At 51.5% G+C, this 17,044-nt stretch overlaps 1 long non-coding RNA gene across 1 annotated transcript; it reads right to left on the reverse strand.

The window, feature by feature from the left end:
* Positions 1-194: 194 nt before the first annotated feature.
* LOC132507918 (uncharacterized) lies at positions 195-11,220 on the reverse strand. The gene is made up of 3 exons (XR_009536363.1): positions 10,800-11,220; positions 2,505-3,522; positions 195-697 (listed from the first exon to the last, which is right to left on the reverse strand). It is a non-coding gene; the product is annotated as an uncharacterized LOC132507918 (long non-coding RNA).
* Between the last annotated feature and the right edge of the window lie 5,824 nt (positions 11,221-17,044).

Here is a 17,044-nt window from a genome sequence, read left to right on the forward strand (position 1 = left end):
CCTGCACTCTAGAGCCCGTGAGCCACAACTGCTGAGCCCATGCTCTGCAACAGGAGAAGCCACCGCAATGAGAAGCCCGCGCACCACAACGCTCGCCGCAACCAGAGAAAAGCCCGTGTGCAGCAACAAAGGCCCAATGCAGCCAAAAAATTTAAAATAAATAATAATAAAAAAATAAAATAAAACGCCTGTAATTGTTTTAAAAAAAGACAAAGAAAAAAACTACATGATCATCTCAGCTGATGCAGATAAAGCATTTGACAAAATCACACCCTTTCATGATAAGAACACGCAACAAACCAGGAACAGAAGAGGACTTCCTCAACTTAATAAAGGGCATTTATGAAAAACCCACAGCTAACATCATACTCTATGAATGAAAGACTGAAAGCTTTCCCTCTAAGGTAAGAAATTAGACAAGGATATCCATTTTTGCCACTCCTGTTAAACATTGTACTGGAATTTCTAGCCAGAGTAACTGGGCAAGAAAAAGAAAAGGCATCCAAATTGGAAAGAAGTAAATCTATCACTATTCACAGATGACATGAGATATATACACACCTTTTCCTTCAGTGATGGACTGGAGGGGAGGGTCTGATTGCCTTAGCTTCCTCCCGGGTTGACCAGTGGCCACAGGAGGAGGTGCACCCAGACTGAGACCACCACTGTGACTTCCTACAACAGATCCTAGGAAGTGCTGCAAACCAAAGGTGAGGTGCTCTTACAAAAAGAAAGAAGGAGGGGATAGATGTGGGATGGGCTGAAACAAGAGCTGTTCATTACAATCCACTCCTTGAAAACCTGATATCCACATAAGCACATTTTCTCAAAAAGCAATTTCAAAACTTCCTCTCAAACCATTCCAACATAATGCAATTATTACATAGCTCTAAAACTACTCCCTCCCCCTCCCCAAAGGAAGATAATCCAGTGTCTGGTTCATTAATTGCATCCTGTTTCACGTAGTGTTTCGGAGCCATGTTGTCTCCTTTATTTATGGCAAGATTCCATCATATTTTTTGCATCTTATGAACTTAATTTGAATTTAACTATTGCGATCACACACTAGTAGGAAAGAGGTAAAGGGAAGAGAAAGGCAATAAGCTTTAAAATATGACTGTAGGACTTCCCTGGTGGTCCAGTGGTTAAGACTCAAAGTTTCCACTGCAGGGGGCACCAGGAACTAAGATCCTGCATGCCCCATACGCGGCCAAAATAAATGAATAAAATAATTAATTAAATAAAATATGACTACGACACATTAAGGAAATAAATACGGAAAGAGTTACAGCCTTTGTTAATTAAAGTCTGGGGCAAACTGATTTTTTTCCTCTGTTGGTGATCTACTTCTTTTTCCTGGATGTTTGTATAGTATTTTATCTTTGTGGTTCAGTAATTTCATTAGACTTTGTGTTCTCTATTTTTTTCTTAGTGCACAATCAGGTCTTTCAGCATTGAAATCAGATATGCCTTTAGTTCAGGAAAGTTTTCTTCTGTTACAGCTTTGAATCTACATAGTTTGGGTGAAACACTGTGGGCAACACCCAAATCCCCCCGTTTCATTGTCAGTTTACCGGGTTCCTACAGCACCAATATGAGTCAAAATAAAACTTCCTGTTATATTTTACTTAATCTTATTTATTTATTTATTTATTTAGGCCACACTGCATGGCATGTGGGGTCTGGGTTCCCCAACCAGGGACTGGAGATTCCCCTGCAGTGGAAGCGCGGAGTCTTAACCACTGGACCGCCAGGGAAGTCCCCCATTTTACTTTATTTTATATCTATATATTTGTATATTTCCTCAAATGATCATGTATTGCTTCTGTAATTAAGTTATTGACTAAGTCTGTAGGAAAAAGGCTGGAGTTTCATTAGACATGGTGACACTCAGCCTGTAAGTGGTGGTATGGTGTATCCGGGAATGACAAGAATTCAGTGGGTGGTCACAGGACACAAAGGCACAGCCTCCCCCCTGCCCCCCATGCTTGGGCAGCATTTGCAGACTAACTTTCTTATGGATCTTCTGTGTTTCATGACCAGTGGCTTCTTTTATATCTGTTGTCTCATATTTCTACCATGTGTTTTAATAGTTTTTAATGTTACTGTTGTCTAGAAAACATTCATTCTATGCAAACCTATTCTGTATAGAAGAACTGGCTGGAAAAAAAGAACATTTCAAATGCCATGCACACTCAATGTGACACAAGCAAAGAGTGCGCATACAGGAAAGCGAAGCTGAATGAGTAAAGTCACAGTGCCAACAGCGCAAGGGCTGAGCTGCCCCAGGTGGAACAATCACATCCTCCTGCAGCAAATCAGCATCCGAAAATAACAAGCCCGAACCGAATGATGACTAGAGTTACGTGACCTCCCCATGCCCTCCGCCAGGTGCTCAGGGCTGCTGTGCGATGAAAGGTTGATTATCCAAAAGCTCTGTAGCCCATCTGGATTTCAAAGGCATTTAGAACCCACCTATGATGCAAATGGAGACAAAGACCTACGTTTTAAGTTTCAAAAATAAAATCTGGATGCACTTGAAAATAGCGACTTTCAAACCATCAACTTGCCCAAGAAGTACCACAGCCACGCGGAATCCAGCTGCCGGGCGGCGCCCGCCGGGGCGGGCAGGCCTGGGCCACCCCCGTCGTGGGAAGGACCCGAAATGCACAGGCTGATCGCGGGTGGAGAACAATCCGGTCCCTCGTGCTGCTCTCGCTCTGGCACTGCTCCACGTGCCCGGGGACATCCTTCCGGGGCGCTCCTTGGAGTAGCAGCGAGTCCCAAGCTCTCCCATCCAGCGGCTGCTTCCAGAGCTTAGCTTACAGAGGTCCACGCTGCCTCGGTGTGATTTCTGGTGGTTCCGAAAGCTGGACTTCCAGATGAAGCTCTTCCCGCACCTCGCGCACCGGAACGGCCTCTCTCGGGTGTGGATCCGCTGGTGCTGGGCGAGGAGGGTGCTGTAACTGAAGGGCTTCCCGCACCACCGGCACCCGAAGGGCTTCTCGCCGCTGTGGACGCGTGGCCGCACTGTCCGCAGGTGTGCGGCTTCTGGCCCACGTGCGCGCTGCGGCGCTGCGCCAGGTGCGAGCGCTGGCTGAACGCGCGGCCGCACCCCCGCACGCGAGCGGCTTCTCGCCGCTGTGCGTGGCCCGGTGTCTCACAGGCGCGAGAGGTACCGGAAGCTCTTGGCGCACGTTTCGCACGTGCGGGCTCGCTGCCGTTTCATGTTTCTCTCACGGGCCCCGGGGCGCGGGCTGCGGAGAAGTTCGGGTCCCCATTTACCGCCTTTCTGGGCACCTTCTGCTTTGGAGATGGTCCAGTAGGTTCTGTGTGGTTGTCTCTCCCGGAAAAGGAAGTTCTCAAGGCTCCCTAGCCTGCCCTCGTGCCCGGCGGCTTCTCTGCAGACCAGTGTTGGAGGCCCACCCGCTAAGAACCTTCCAGATGCTTCTGGAGGCTCTGAGGCTTGAGTCATTTTCACCCTCGCCATCACCTGCTTACGCAAAGACCCCCGGCTGGAATCTGCAACGAAGAGAAAGGGCCTGTGTGTTACTCTGTTTGAGAAGGTCCACCTGGGGCCCCCTCCGTGCCCGGGAGCACGGACTCCACGCGCCAGCCCTCTCCGTGGGGTGTCTCACAGGTGACACCAGGTTCACTGGCTGTGCTCATGTGCTCACCTCCTCCACGGACCTTCCCCTCCTATGTCTCGTTTCCTCCCCACCTTTTTTTTTTTTTTTTTGCGGTACGCGGGCCTCTCACTGCTGTGGCCTCTCCCTTTGCGGAGCACAGGCTCCAGACGCGCAGGCTCAGCGGCCATGGCTCACGGGCCCAGCCGCTCCGCGGCATGTGGGATCTTCCCGGACCGGGGCACGAACCCGTGTCCCCCGCATCGGCAGGCGGACTCTCAACCACCATGCCACCAGGGAAGCCCTCCCCACCTTTTCTGAGTGGAAGCTCATAGCTGACGCTGCCAGCACACTATGCCAGGCCCCCTGCCTCTCTCGGATTCCGGCCTCCTCGCTGCAGCAGACAGCTCTGCAGAGCTCTGACTGCCCGCATCCTCTGGGGTACAGGTGCACCTCAACCCCTCCAGAGCTCCATGCTGCCAGCCCATGCTGCGTGACAGGTACTGCCCCGGGGTTGGGAATAGAGGACAAGTGTCCCATCTCCCTCGCTCTGATGGACAATCCCAGGTCCTGGAGCTGTCGTGCCCCGCACACTTGCAGTGGCAACTCTATACTGACTTTGCTCTCCTGTCTCCCTGCTCCCTCTCGCCTGCTTCCAAAATTGCTGCCTTCCAGATACACCGTCTATACCCCAAACTCTCAGGCTCTGTGCTCAGGGGGGCCCAAACTGCGGTGACTGGTACTGGACGGGGGGACTGCGACCAGGCCCACAAGCCTCTAGTGCAGGGCTGGGGTGAGAGAGCTGGCGCAGCATCAGGAGGCAGGGCCTTTGCGGCGGTAGCTGGAGACGGGGCAGCAGGAGGGGAGCCAGGGTTACATGGTCGTTCTTGCCCTCTAGCCATGGGGGGCAGTGGTCTTCGGGAGGCCCGTGGGGTCGCCTGTCCTTTGTAAATGTCCTGGACGGCACTGAGGAGAAGGACAGGCTCAGGGCAGCCACCCCCAGGGGAGGCCAAGAGCCAGAGGCCTCCGTAGCTGTTCTAGAGCCTCAGCTCCCCACTGTGGCTGTGCCGACTGTGGGGCACACGCTTAGCCATAAAGCCAAACACCAAGGCTTCTGAAGACACAGGCTGGCCCATCGCCTTGGTGGAGATTAAGGCCCGGAGAGGGGAGGAGCAGGGCCCTGGGGCGCGGGGTGGGGATGCTTGGCGATGGGTAATCGATCTCGGTGCGCCAGACAGTGAGCAGCTGGCCAGGCTGCTGCTTGACTTGTAGAACCAGGTGAGGCCAAGAGATGGGGAGGGGAAGGCTAAGATGAGCCGCCATGCTGGAGAGCCCAATCCCTCACCCAGATCTGGGCAGTTCTCAGACTGGGGCCGAAGGGAAAGCTGGGTCCCCTTGAGACAAACCTCCTGCAAGTTAGCACAACAGATACTCTCCTTCCCAAAGAGCTGAACGCTGGGAAAAGAGGGATGCCCACACCTGGCAGGCTGCTGGATGCAGCGTTTGAGCCGACACTGAAAATAGGGCCCCAAAATGCCGTTAGAGTTGGGCATATGGAGGCTGGGTGACAAAAGGGCTGGGGAACCAAGTCACGGACCCACTTGCAGGGCCTCGTCGGGATGGATGCACTTGGCAGCGGGGAGAACCCTCTCATCAGTCTCCGGACCCGAGGGGTAAGAGCCATTACGTTGGGAAGGGCCAAGTGGAAGCCCCAGTGTAGTGGAGTAACTGAGGACATGGAAAGGAGACGTGACCCATGAGACCACCCCCCCCCCAGCAAACTGGGGGCTGGCGAATAAGCCAAAACTGCAAACAGTCCTGGTTGCTTTGAGCCCCCCCCGCTCCCCCCCCCCCCGGCAAACCGAGGGCCTGCGAATAAGCACTGAGTGCTTTGGGCACTGATCCATGAGACGTCCTCAGTGTAATCAGAGTGGTGGGAATGCAAGGCAATGTCCTTGTGCTACTGCAGTATAATCAGAAAGATGGGAACGCAAGGAAATGTCCTTGAGCTACTTCAGTATAATCAGAATGGTGGGAACGCAAGGAAATGTCCTTGAGCTACTTCAGTATAATCAGAATGGTGGGAACGCAAGGCAATGTCCTTGTGCTGCTTCAGTATAATCAGAATGGTGGGAACGCAAGGCAATGTCCTTGTGCTACTGCAGTATAATCAGAAAGATGGGAACGCAAGGAAATGTCCTTGAGCTACTTCAGTATAATCAGAATGGTGGGAACGCAAGGCAATGTCCTTGTGCTGCTTCAGTATAATCAGAATGGTGGGAACGCAAGGCAATGTCCTTGTGCTACTGCAGTATAATCAGAAAGATGGGAACGCAAGGAAATGTCCTTGAGCTACTTCAGTATAATCAGAATGGTGGGAACGCAAGGCAATGTCCTTGTGCTGCTTCAGTATAATCAGAATGGTGGGAACGCAAGGCAATGTCCTTGTGCTACTGCAGTATAATCAGAAAGATGGGAACGCAAGGAAATGTCCTTGAGCTACTTCAGTATAATCAGAATGGTGGGAACGCAAGGAAATGTCCTTGTGCTACTTCAGTATAATCAGAAAGATGGGAACGCAAGGAAATGTCCTTGTGCTACTTCAGTATAATCAGAAAGATGGGAACGCAAGGAAATGTCCTTGTGCTACTTCAGTATAATCAGAAAGATGGGAACGCAAGGAAATGTCCTTGAGCTACTTCAGTATAATCAGAATGGTGGGAACGCAAGGCAATGTCCTTGTGCTACTGCAGTATAATCAGAAAGATGGGAACGCAAGGAAATGTCCTTGTGCTGCTTCAGTATAATCAGAATAATGGAAACGCAAGGCAATGTCCTTGTGCTGCTTCAGTATAATCAGAAAGATGGGAACGCAAGGAAATGTCCTTGTGCTGCTTTAGTATAATCAGAATAATGGAAACACAAGGCAATGTCCTTGTGCTGCTTTAGTATAATCAGAATGATGGGAACACAAGGCAATGTCCTTGTGCTGCTTTCGCGCTCAAGGACGAAGCACGGCATGTCTTCAGGGAAGCCCATTGTTGCCTGTATAATCAATAAAAGCATATGTTGCTGCTCTGGCATTTCTGGAATGTTAAGAAAACAAGTCTTAAAATGTAAACCTAGATAATGCTTAAATAAAAGCTACCACGGCAGGACAGACGGCGCTGTTCTGCCTGAGCGGGCGGCAGCCCTCTACTGCTGGGCTTCGGCACAGTTCATCTCGTGGGATGAGCTTGCTTTCGGCCCTGTCGTAAGATAAACTACAACACCCCAGAAACTGCCCCCAGCCCCGGCCAAGGTCCTCGACCAGCAGCAGTGCTGTGCGCACACGGCCACCTCAGAGCAGAGGGATGCAGGGACGGCGGCTCCACCACAGCCCCGTTCGGTCCACCTGTGTGGCCCATGAACCACCGGATGGCTCACGCCTGCTGCTGGGAACCACTGGGAGCTTGCCCAAGTGTAGGCTTGGCTTCAGCTGCTGGGCCAGACGCGGCGCCTGTGATGGGCAGAGCAGCAGCCCCTTGCACTCGGGCAGGGACGCTCAATTTGGCAAATGTGTTCATCCACAGCGGGCCGGCTGTCACTGTGTTGATGACCTCATGCCAACTGGATGCAGTGAACGCACTGAAGTGTTACATGCTCCAGATACCCTAGAGAGATGCCTGCACGGCAGAGGGTGGGGCAGAACCTACAAAGGGCCAGGGCCACGTCGAGTCTATGGCGAGAGGCCCAGGTGACCTCGCCCTCCTCGCTCCGGGAGACACGCCACACGGGGGAGACTGCTCCCACCTGTCACTGAGTGACCCAGAGGCTGCCAGTGTCGAGCAGGGCCTGGAAGAAAGCCAGGGCTCTACCTCAGGTCCCGGCTGCGAGGGGACAGGAGCCACGGGACCCTGCGTGGAGTCCCTGGCCAGCTGTGCCACGCAGAGCCCTTAGATTCTGGGCAAGGACACACTTGCCATTTCAAAAGTGGTGTGTGATGTGCCGCTGGGCTCTGCAGAGACCGGACAAGGGACAGAAAATGACCATGTGGTCAGAGCGGCCACCAGCAGACAGGTTACAGGCACATGCATCTAAACAGGCCTGGCAGGTCCAGAAGACACGATTAGTCGTGGGAGTGAGGGCCCAGGTCCTCACGTCACTCATCTCTTTGACACTAGCAGCTGCCCCAGCTTGTCCCCGGGGCCTCCCTGGGACCCCAACAACCAGGTGGTCCAGGGCCCACTACCTGCCTGGGTGGGCTCCAAACCTGGCCAGGGATGGGGCAATCTCCCAGGGGCAGAGCTCAGGGCAGGGTGCCTGCTCGCCAGCTCCGAGGTGAGGATGCAGGTGAATCCCAGGGCAAGGTCACACCTGGGGAGAGGCGTGCGATGGACGGTGTACAGATCCATTGTGGGGAAGGCACTCAGGGACCAGGGGACAGGACGGCCTGTCCTGTGCACATCAGCTAGCCTCTGTCCTTGGTCACCAGAGCTTGAACAGGTGAGCCCATGGGAAGAGGAACCCCAGTGCAGGGAGGGGACGTACATAGCTCCCTCTTGTGGAAACCCCTCTAGCTGCTGTCCCCACTGAACGGATGACCTGTCAGCAAAGGCTGACTCCTCAGTGTGAAGCCTGCAGGAGACTGACCCGTGCTTGTGGGCAAGTTAATCACACAGGACCTTCCATCCTGGAGGAGACAGTGGCTGGTCCTGACCAACACTGACACCTACTCCAGACACAGGTCTGCCTGAAGCACCTTTGCCAGCACCCTGCTTTTAGGGCCCACCCCGGGTTTCTGAACGTCGAAGCCACAGGTCACAGCTTTAGATCAAGGGATCCATTTTGTGGCAAAGGAGATAAAACAGGAGGTACAGGGCCTCCAAAAACACTGGTCCTCCCATATATGCATCAGTAGAGGCAGCAGCCTGACGCAACCTGGCAAGGTTCTGCTGAGGAACAAGCTGTGGCCCTCCCTGGGGTGCACAGGCACTCAACCAACGGCAGGTGTACGAGGAGCCAGGGCCATCCGCCCTGGGACACACATGCAGCATTTTTGCTTCCGCTTACTAGAACCTTTGGCTCTGCGACAGAGACTGCGTGGCCTGCAAAACCTGAAACACTTTCTGTCCTAGCCCCAGACCTCCAAGGAGGGGAGAAGGGCCAGTGACCGGGTTCAGTCCCCAGTGGCCAATGATTTGATCAATCACACACATGCAGTGGAGCCTCCACAACCACGCAAAGGGGTTCGGAGAGCTTCTGGCTTGGTGACCACGTGGAGGTGCTGGGGAGTGAGCGCGCCTCGAGAGGGTGTGGGAGCTCTGCACCCCTTCCCCAGACCTTGCCCTGTGCCGCTCTTCCACTGGGCTGTTCCTGAGTTGTGTCCTTTATACTAAACCGGTAACTCAGCAGTAACTGTTAAGTACAGTGTTTCCTTGAGTTCTGCGCTGTTCTAGCGTATTACTCAAGCCCAAGGGTGGGGTCGTGGGAACCTCCAATCCACAGCTGGTCGAGCAGCACAGGTGCCAGCCTGGCCTTGTGATTGGCACCTGAGGTGGGGGCGGTCTCATGGGACTGAGCCCTTCACGGGCAGGGTCTGTGCTAACTCCGGGTGGTCAGTGTCAGAACTAAGTTGTAGGACACCCAGTTGATGTGCAGAGAGGTGGAGACTGGTTGGTGTGAGGAACCGCCCTACATTTGGTGTTGGAAGTGTTGCTGTGAGAAATAGAGAACAGAAGTTTCTGTTTAACAGCAGGTGGACAGACATGTCCTGATGGTGCGATGGTCACCAGCGGGCCACTACCACATATGGCCAGCAGCCGTTCTTGGAGGCTGGATGTCTGACCCAACCAACGTTAAATATTCTGGCTTTCACCCCTGTGCCAACGGCATCATTCGGAGCCTGAGACCCACAGCGCAGAGAACCAACCCCACCCCCAACTTTCAGGACTTGAGCCAAGAGCCTCCCCGCAACTTTGGCCGGTTGGGTTGGGTTTTCGGTTCCTTGCAATTGAGGGTTCTGACTGATAGCTCGTCCCACGGGGACGACTGTGTGACTGTCCTGTCTGACTGTTCACGACACTGGCTGTGTGTACTAAGCATATTTACTGAACAATCTGAGGCCCGCGGCACCCCTCATTCACCTGTGCTGGGGTCTCCCGCGGTCTCTCCTTCCTGGGCCCCCAGCAGGTTCGAGCCCCAGAGCTCCTTTCCTGGGAGATCAGATCTGGTTTGGATCCTGGAACTCCTGCCCGAGGGGAAATGGGTGAACTGAAGCGCTACGACACCCTTGGCTTCCCGCCCCGGGGTAGCCTGGGACTGGGGTTTAGCTGGACCCAGGATGCAGGCTTAGAAACAGGGGGTCTCCCCAGGAGGCTGAGGGGGACAGCAAGCAGGGCAGGGATGTGGGCACAGCCAAGGTCCACAGCTGTGGGAGAAGCGGGCACTCTAGTCACCCAGCAGCAAAGTGCTGGGAAAGGCCCTGCCCCGGGGATGGGTCCAGAAACCCCACCTGTCCCCTGGGCCTGGGAGCAGAATGTCCTGGCTCTGGTCCTGGAGTCACAGCCAGCCTGGCCCCTCTGGGATCCCACCTGTGCTCTGAGTGTGGGCTGGGGGTGGGGAAGAGGGAAGGCGTGGGGCTGAGACCCCTCACCCAGGGAGGCCAGGTTCCTCTAAGTCTCCAGCATCACGTCTCTATACAGGGTCCTCTGCCCCGGGTCCAGACGTGCCCCTTTTTCCTGCGTGAAGTGCACAGCCATGTCCCCAAAGGTCAGCAGGCCCTGAAACAACACTGGTGCTGCCCGTGGGGTCACCACCTCAGGACGGGGTGGGGGAATTCAAGGTGGGGGAGGCAGAAGGCTCACTAGCAGGCGTGTGGGACCCCTGGATCCCGTCCCAGGTACCCTGCCTGCCAGGGGACCCCTAATGACAACCCTCAACCCAACATGTCCAGCTGGCCCTACTTCTCTCCACCCTCCATCCCCCAACCTGCTCCCTACAGTCTTCCTTGGTGAGTGTCCCTCCCCAGCCTCAGGGAGGCCCCGGGAGAAAAAAGGGGAGGGACGAGGGACGCCCCAGTGAGTTCCCTCGTCCTGGAGAGGACCTGGGACTCAGGTTCCCAGGTGCGGCGGGCTCCGCGGAAAGATCTTCCGGGTCGCAAGGAGCCCAGGTCCGGGGGGCAGGCGCGCTCACCTGGGGCCCGGCGGCCGGGGAGCTGCCCACCAAGCCGGCCCCCGGTCCCTCCGAGGCGAGGGCAGAGGGCTGCGGAGAGGAGAGCCGGCAGGGGAGGGCGGCGGGCCCGGGGGGTCCGGACCGAGCCCCGGCCCTTCCGCGGCGTCAGCTACGAGGCTGGCCGGGACAGATGCCTCCCGGGGACGCCGACGCTCTGCGTTGACGTGAGGACCCGGGCGCGCGGGTCAATCCATAATAAAGCAGGGGAGCTGGGTGGGCGCCGCGCGGGCAAGCGGGATAAGCCCACCCACCACCACTCCGCCCGGCCTGCCTGGGGCGAGGCTACAGCTCCCGGGCTCCGCGGTTCAGCGGGGTCGGAGCGGCGCCGCGCCGGACTCACCGCCGAAGCCCAGAGCCCGAATCGGGCCGCCCCAGCCCGCGCACGGTGAGCGGGCCGGCTCCCGCCCGGCTCCTCCCCCTCTTTGTCTCTGCAGGCCCGCCCCGCCCCGCGCTCGGACAGGTTCTCAGGCCCCGCCTCCTTCAGGCCCCTTTCCTCCTCCCGGGTTGCTCCACAGGCACCATTCCCTGCAGCCCCTCCGCGCTTGCGCGCCCAGGCCCCGCCTCCTTCGGTTACTTGCGCTGGATCACCTGGGACGCTTGCAGAATGCACAGGTTTCGGGCCTTTGCCGAGGGAGTTCTGGTTCCGTGGATCTGAATGAACTTGGGAATCAACTTGAGACTCTTTCTAAGGCAGACTTAGGAACCTGTTCCGGACCCTCCTGTTCCTAGGACAGTCCGCATCCCCTCCACCGCCTGGCGGGTGCCGCCCTGGGCTGCGACCTCGGAGGGCCTGATAGTCAAACACAGGCACCTCTGTCTCCCAGGATCTGGGCTTGGCATTGACACAGCTCTGTGTTGTTTTTTTTTTTTAATTAATTAATTTATTTATTTTTGGCTGCATTGGGTCTTCGTTGCTGCACACGGGCTTTCTCTAGTTGCGGAGAGCGGGGGCTACTCTTCGTTTCGGTGCGGGGACTTCTCATGGCGGTGGCTTCTCTTTGCTGCCCAGCATGGGCTCTAGGTGCGCGGGCTTCAGTTATTGTGGCTAGCGGGCTCAGTAGTTGTGGCTTGCGGGCTATAGAGCACAGGCTCAGTAAGTTGTAGCGCACGGGCTTAGTTGTTCTGCAGCATGTGAACCCGTGTCCCCTGCATTGGTAGGCGGATTCTTAACCACTGCGCCACCAGGGAAGTCCCACAACTCTGTCTTTAAAAAAAAAAAAAAAAAAAAGCGATTGGTCCAGATACCAGGAAGGTTTGTGGTTGTGACCAACTGGTGTTGGAAAAGTACTGCTTCCAGCTACAAGGAGGATTGGAGCAGTGGAGGTGCTGCTTAGGTGAGAGGAAATACAAATGAGTTACTTAGATCCTTGGCGCGCAACTGATCCAGCATAAGGAAGCGACAGTTGGTAGTAGTGAGGACCATCCCTACTCTTGCTTCTCTTCTGTAGCAATCACGCTGCGGGGACAGAATAGACCCCACAAAAAAATTGGTTGTGATGTGGACTTATGATGCCACACACACACCAAGAAGGTATGAAAAGATTTACTACTTACATAAGGAGGCTTTTCTGGGGACAGCAGGGCAGCCCTCCGAAAATGGCTTGAGAAAGCAAGCAAAGAAGACTAGATTGGGGTTTGATCATGGTTAGGGGGTGGGCCAGGTTGACGGTTCCCACTTGCAGGCAGGGACTTGGAGGGGGCACCCAGCCTTTCCCATCCACTTGCCCAGATGTGGGGCAAAGGGAAGAGGGAGAGGTGAGGCTTAAAAGCTACCAGCACTCAAAGGTCTAAGAATGCAGACTGTTACATCTTCATGCTGCAGCTCGTGGCTTCAGAGGTCCTCACAAATTCCTGTAGTAGTCACAATATTTGTACATTTTGCATTATCAAGGAATTCATGTTCCTCATAAGCATGTACATTTGTAGGTCTAGACATTGCATGCACTCAGCCTGATACCGATTTTTTACCTTGGCAACTAGACGGACACTGAACCCTTGAATTGCAAATGTTTTATGTTTATAAACATATTTAATGAAAATTAAATTTTCAAAAAATTAAATTTCAACATTTCAGCTTTAAATCTCAAGAGCAGGGAGAACCGATCTCTGGTGAAGATAATGAGAGCAGTGTGTGTGTCTTTAGGATTCGGGGGCATCGGCTGGGCAGAGCCTGGAGGGAATTTTCTGGGGCGATGGTGATGCTCCTTACGTACATCGGGGTTTGAGTGACACAAGGGTCTGCGTATGTCAAAGTTCACGCAAGGGTACACGTAAGACGTGCATTTCACTGTATAAATTTTACCTAAAAATGTCTCCTCTAACTATATTGAACTCTAGTTAGTTAGTGATTTGCATGCTGAACTATTTAGGAGTGAATTTTACTAATGTCTGCAACTTACTTTGAAATGCACCAAAAAATAAGATGAATGGGTAGACAGAATAGGTATGCAGATGAATAGAATAAATGCATGATAAAGAAATATAGCAAGGCAGTAACAGTAGAAACGGGATGCTGGGTACATGAGTGGTCACTGTACAATTTTTTGAAATGTATTTTTTAAAATAGTTATAATTAAATATGGACATTTTTCACTTATATAATTTTTACAATTTATTTATTTTATTTTTGGCTGAGTTGGGTCTTTGTTGCTGCGTGCGGGCTTTCTCTAGTTGCGGTGAGCGGGGGCTACTCTTCGTTGCAGTGCGTGGGCTTCTCATTGCAGTGGCTTCTCTTGTTGCAGAGCATGGGCTCTAGTAGGCACGCGGGCTTCAGAGGTTGTGGTGCACAGGCTCAGTAGTTGTGGCACATGGGCTTAGTTGCTCCATGGCATGTGGGATCTTCGCGGACCAGGGATCGAACCTGTGTCCCCTGCATTGGCAGGTGGATACTTAACCACTGCACCACCAGGGAAACCCTATATAATTTTTTATTGTACATCTTTATACTCATTAAGTATAACTTATGGGTTTTTTGTTTGTTTTGGGTTTTTTTGTTTGTTTTTGTTTTTGTTTGCGGTACGCGGACCTCTCACTGTTGTGGCCTCTCCCGTTGCGGAGCACAGGCTCCGGATGCGCAGGCTCAGCGGCCATGGCTCACGGGCCCAGCCGCTCCGCAGCGTGTGGGATCTTCCCAGACCGGGGCACGAACCCGTGTCCCCTGCATCGGCAGGTGCTGTCAACCACTGCGCCACCAGTGAAGCCCTATGTTTTGTTTTTTTAACTTCAACTTTTTATTTTGAAATAATTTTAGACTCACAAGAATTTGCAAAGTACTACAGAGAGGTCCCATGTTCTTTTCATTCAGCTTTTCCAAAAAAAACCCATCTTACACAGTCAAAACCAGGAAATTGAGGATGGTATTAACTCATGTACAGACCTTAACCGATTTCATCAGTTTTGCACGCACTCTTTATTTTAAAATAATTATTATTTTATTTTATTTTCAAAATTTCAAAATTTTTTGAAATTTTGTCACATGTATGGTTTCTTGTAACCACCACCATAATCAGGACACAGCCCTGCTCCATCACCACAAAGAAACGCCCTTACGGTGCTTCTGCATAGTCACACCTCCCCACAACTCGAACTCCTGGGAACCAGCCTGGTTCTACGATGTCATCACCGCAAGAGTGTCGTATAACTGGAACCATACAGTATGCAGCGTTTTGAGACTGGCTTTTGCACTCAGTATAATGCCCTGTAATCCGCCCACGTTGCATCAAAAGTTTGTTCCTTTTGGTTGCAGAGTTTTTTCCCACGGTGTGGATGGACCTGGGTTTGTTTGTTCATTCACCTGTTGAAGGACAGTTGGCAGCTGTGAATAAAGCTGCTATGAACATTCAGGTGCAGGCTTTTGTGTAAACATACCTTTTTTTATTTTTGTAGGATAAATACCCAATAAATGCAATTGCTGGGTCATGTGGCAAGTATATGATTAACTTTACAATAAACTGTCTAACTCTTTTCTAGAATTCTTTTTTATGTTCCCACCAGCAACGTAGGAGTGATCCACTCCCTTACCAGCATTTAGTGTCACTATTAATTGTCACCAGCATTTAGTTGTCACTATTTGTATTTAATTTTAGCCATTCTGAGAGATGTGTTCTGATAGATATTTCATTATGAGTTTAACTTGCATTTCCCTTTATGGCTAATGATGTTGAGTATCTTTTAATGTGCTTATTTGCCATCTGTATATATATATATTTTGGTGAACTGTGTGTTCAAATCTTTTATCCATTTTCTGATTGAATTATTTGTTTTCTTACTATTTAGAGAATTCTTCATATATTCCAGATACAGATACGTTGTCAGATATGTGATTTGCAAATATTTTCTCCCAGTCTGCAGCTTGCCTTTTCATCCCCTTAAGAGAATTTTTTTAAAATATATTTATTTATTTATTTTGGCTGTGCCGGGTCTTAGCTGCGGCATGTGTGATCTTTAGTTGCGGCATGTGGACTTCTTAGTTGTGGCAATGCAGGATTGAACCTGGGCCCCCTGCGTTAGGAGCGTGGAGTCTTACCCACTGGACCACCAAGGAAGTCCCCTCTTAAGAGAATTTTTTGAAGACCACAAAGATCTGTGGGTTGTGCAGGGGAAGTTGAGCAGTGGAGGCACTTAGGTATGAAAAAAGATAAATTAACTAATGGGTCAGATCTTTCTTGCTGTTCTTCCCGTTCCAATCTATGATTCCAGCAGTACTCAGGAATTAGTGCAGTACTTGCAATAGTGGCTGAGAAATATTTTGTAATATTAATTCACACTTCTCTTGAATTCGCATATAGGTTGGTCTAGATGAAACACTCATTTAACTTAAGGAAAGGACTGAAAAAAAGAAACTTACCATTTTAGGCATTGATTTAAAAAATTACCGAGGGCAAGTAGGTGCTACTGGCACTGACGTGGTTAGAGACGGTAAAGCTGTGTAGAAGTCAGACTTTTGGCAAAAAATCTAGAAGCACTTTTTTGTGTTATGTGTCATGTCCCTGGGAGACCTGACCTCAATTGTGCTGATCATGATAACATTCTCTGGAACAATCAAAAGATTATATGCAAGATTTTCTGGATTCGCCCAAAGATGAAACATCTTGGAAAAAACATGTCACATATGACCTTGTAGCTGCCCTTGGACATGTGATGGGAATGCTAAGTGCTTTAAAGAAAGTAGATTTAATTTAGATTCTAGAAGAACCTAAAATGTTAAGCAAAACAACGTAACGTTCTCAAAGAGCAAATCTTGGTCTTGAGTAGAAAATGAAATTTCTCTTGACTTTGCGCCACCCACAGGTATTTGAGAGGGACTGCTGCTTATTAATAATACTGACAAAAGTTTAACAACAAAAAAATACAAGTTTGGCTGTTTTCTTTTTTTAAACAGTTGATGAACCGACATTGATACGTTATTATTAATTGAAGTTTCCATTGAATTGCTTTTGTACCTTTGTCAAAAGTCCTCTGGGCATATCTGTGTGGGATATGTGCCTGGTTCTTTATTCTGATCCATAGACCTAGGTGTCTATCCCCCCACCAATGCCACACTGTCCTGATTACAGCAGCAATACTGTAGGTCTTAATATCAGGTGGTGGTCCTTCCATTTTATTCTTCTTTTTCAAGAATTTTTAAGCTGTTCTAGGGCCTGTCCTGTCCATATACATTTTAGAATAAGCTTATCTGTGTCTACTAAAATTCTTTCTGGAATTTCGATAGGAATTGCATTAAACCTTTAGATTAATTCGGGGAAAATTAACATTTTTACTATGTTGAGTCTTCCAGTCCATGAATACGATAATATCTCCATTTATTTAGTTCTTCTTTGATCTCTTTCATCAGCATCTTTTTTCTTTTTTTTTTTTCTTTTTTGCAGTACGCGGGCCTCACTGTTGTGGCCTCTTCCGTTGCGGAGCACAGGCTCCGGACGCCCAGGCTCAGCGGCCATGGCTCACGGGCCCAGCCACTCCGCGGCACGTGGGATCCTCCCGGACCGGGGCATGAACCCGCGTCCCCTGCATCGGCAGGCGGACTCTCAACCACTGAGCCACCAGGGAAGCCCTCATCATCATCTTTTAATTTGCAGCATACAGATCTTGTCCATGTTTTGTTAGGAGACATCCCTCTCCCTCTCAGGCCTCCTCCTCCAAGAAGCTTTCCCTGCTGTGCAGAGAGGTGTGTGTGTGCTCCCGGTGGCGGGCAGGAGCACTTCCTC

Source organism: Lagenorhynchus albirostris, chromosome 17, assembly GCF_949774975.1.
Source record: "Lagenorhynchus albirostris chromosome 17, mLagAlb1.1, whole genome shotgun sequence".
Lineage (NCBI taxonomy): Eukaryota > Metazoa > Chordata > Mammalia > Artiodactyla > Delphinidae > Lagenorhynchus > Lagenorhynchus albirostris.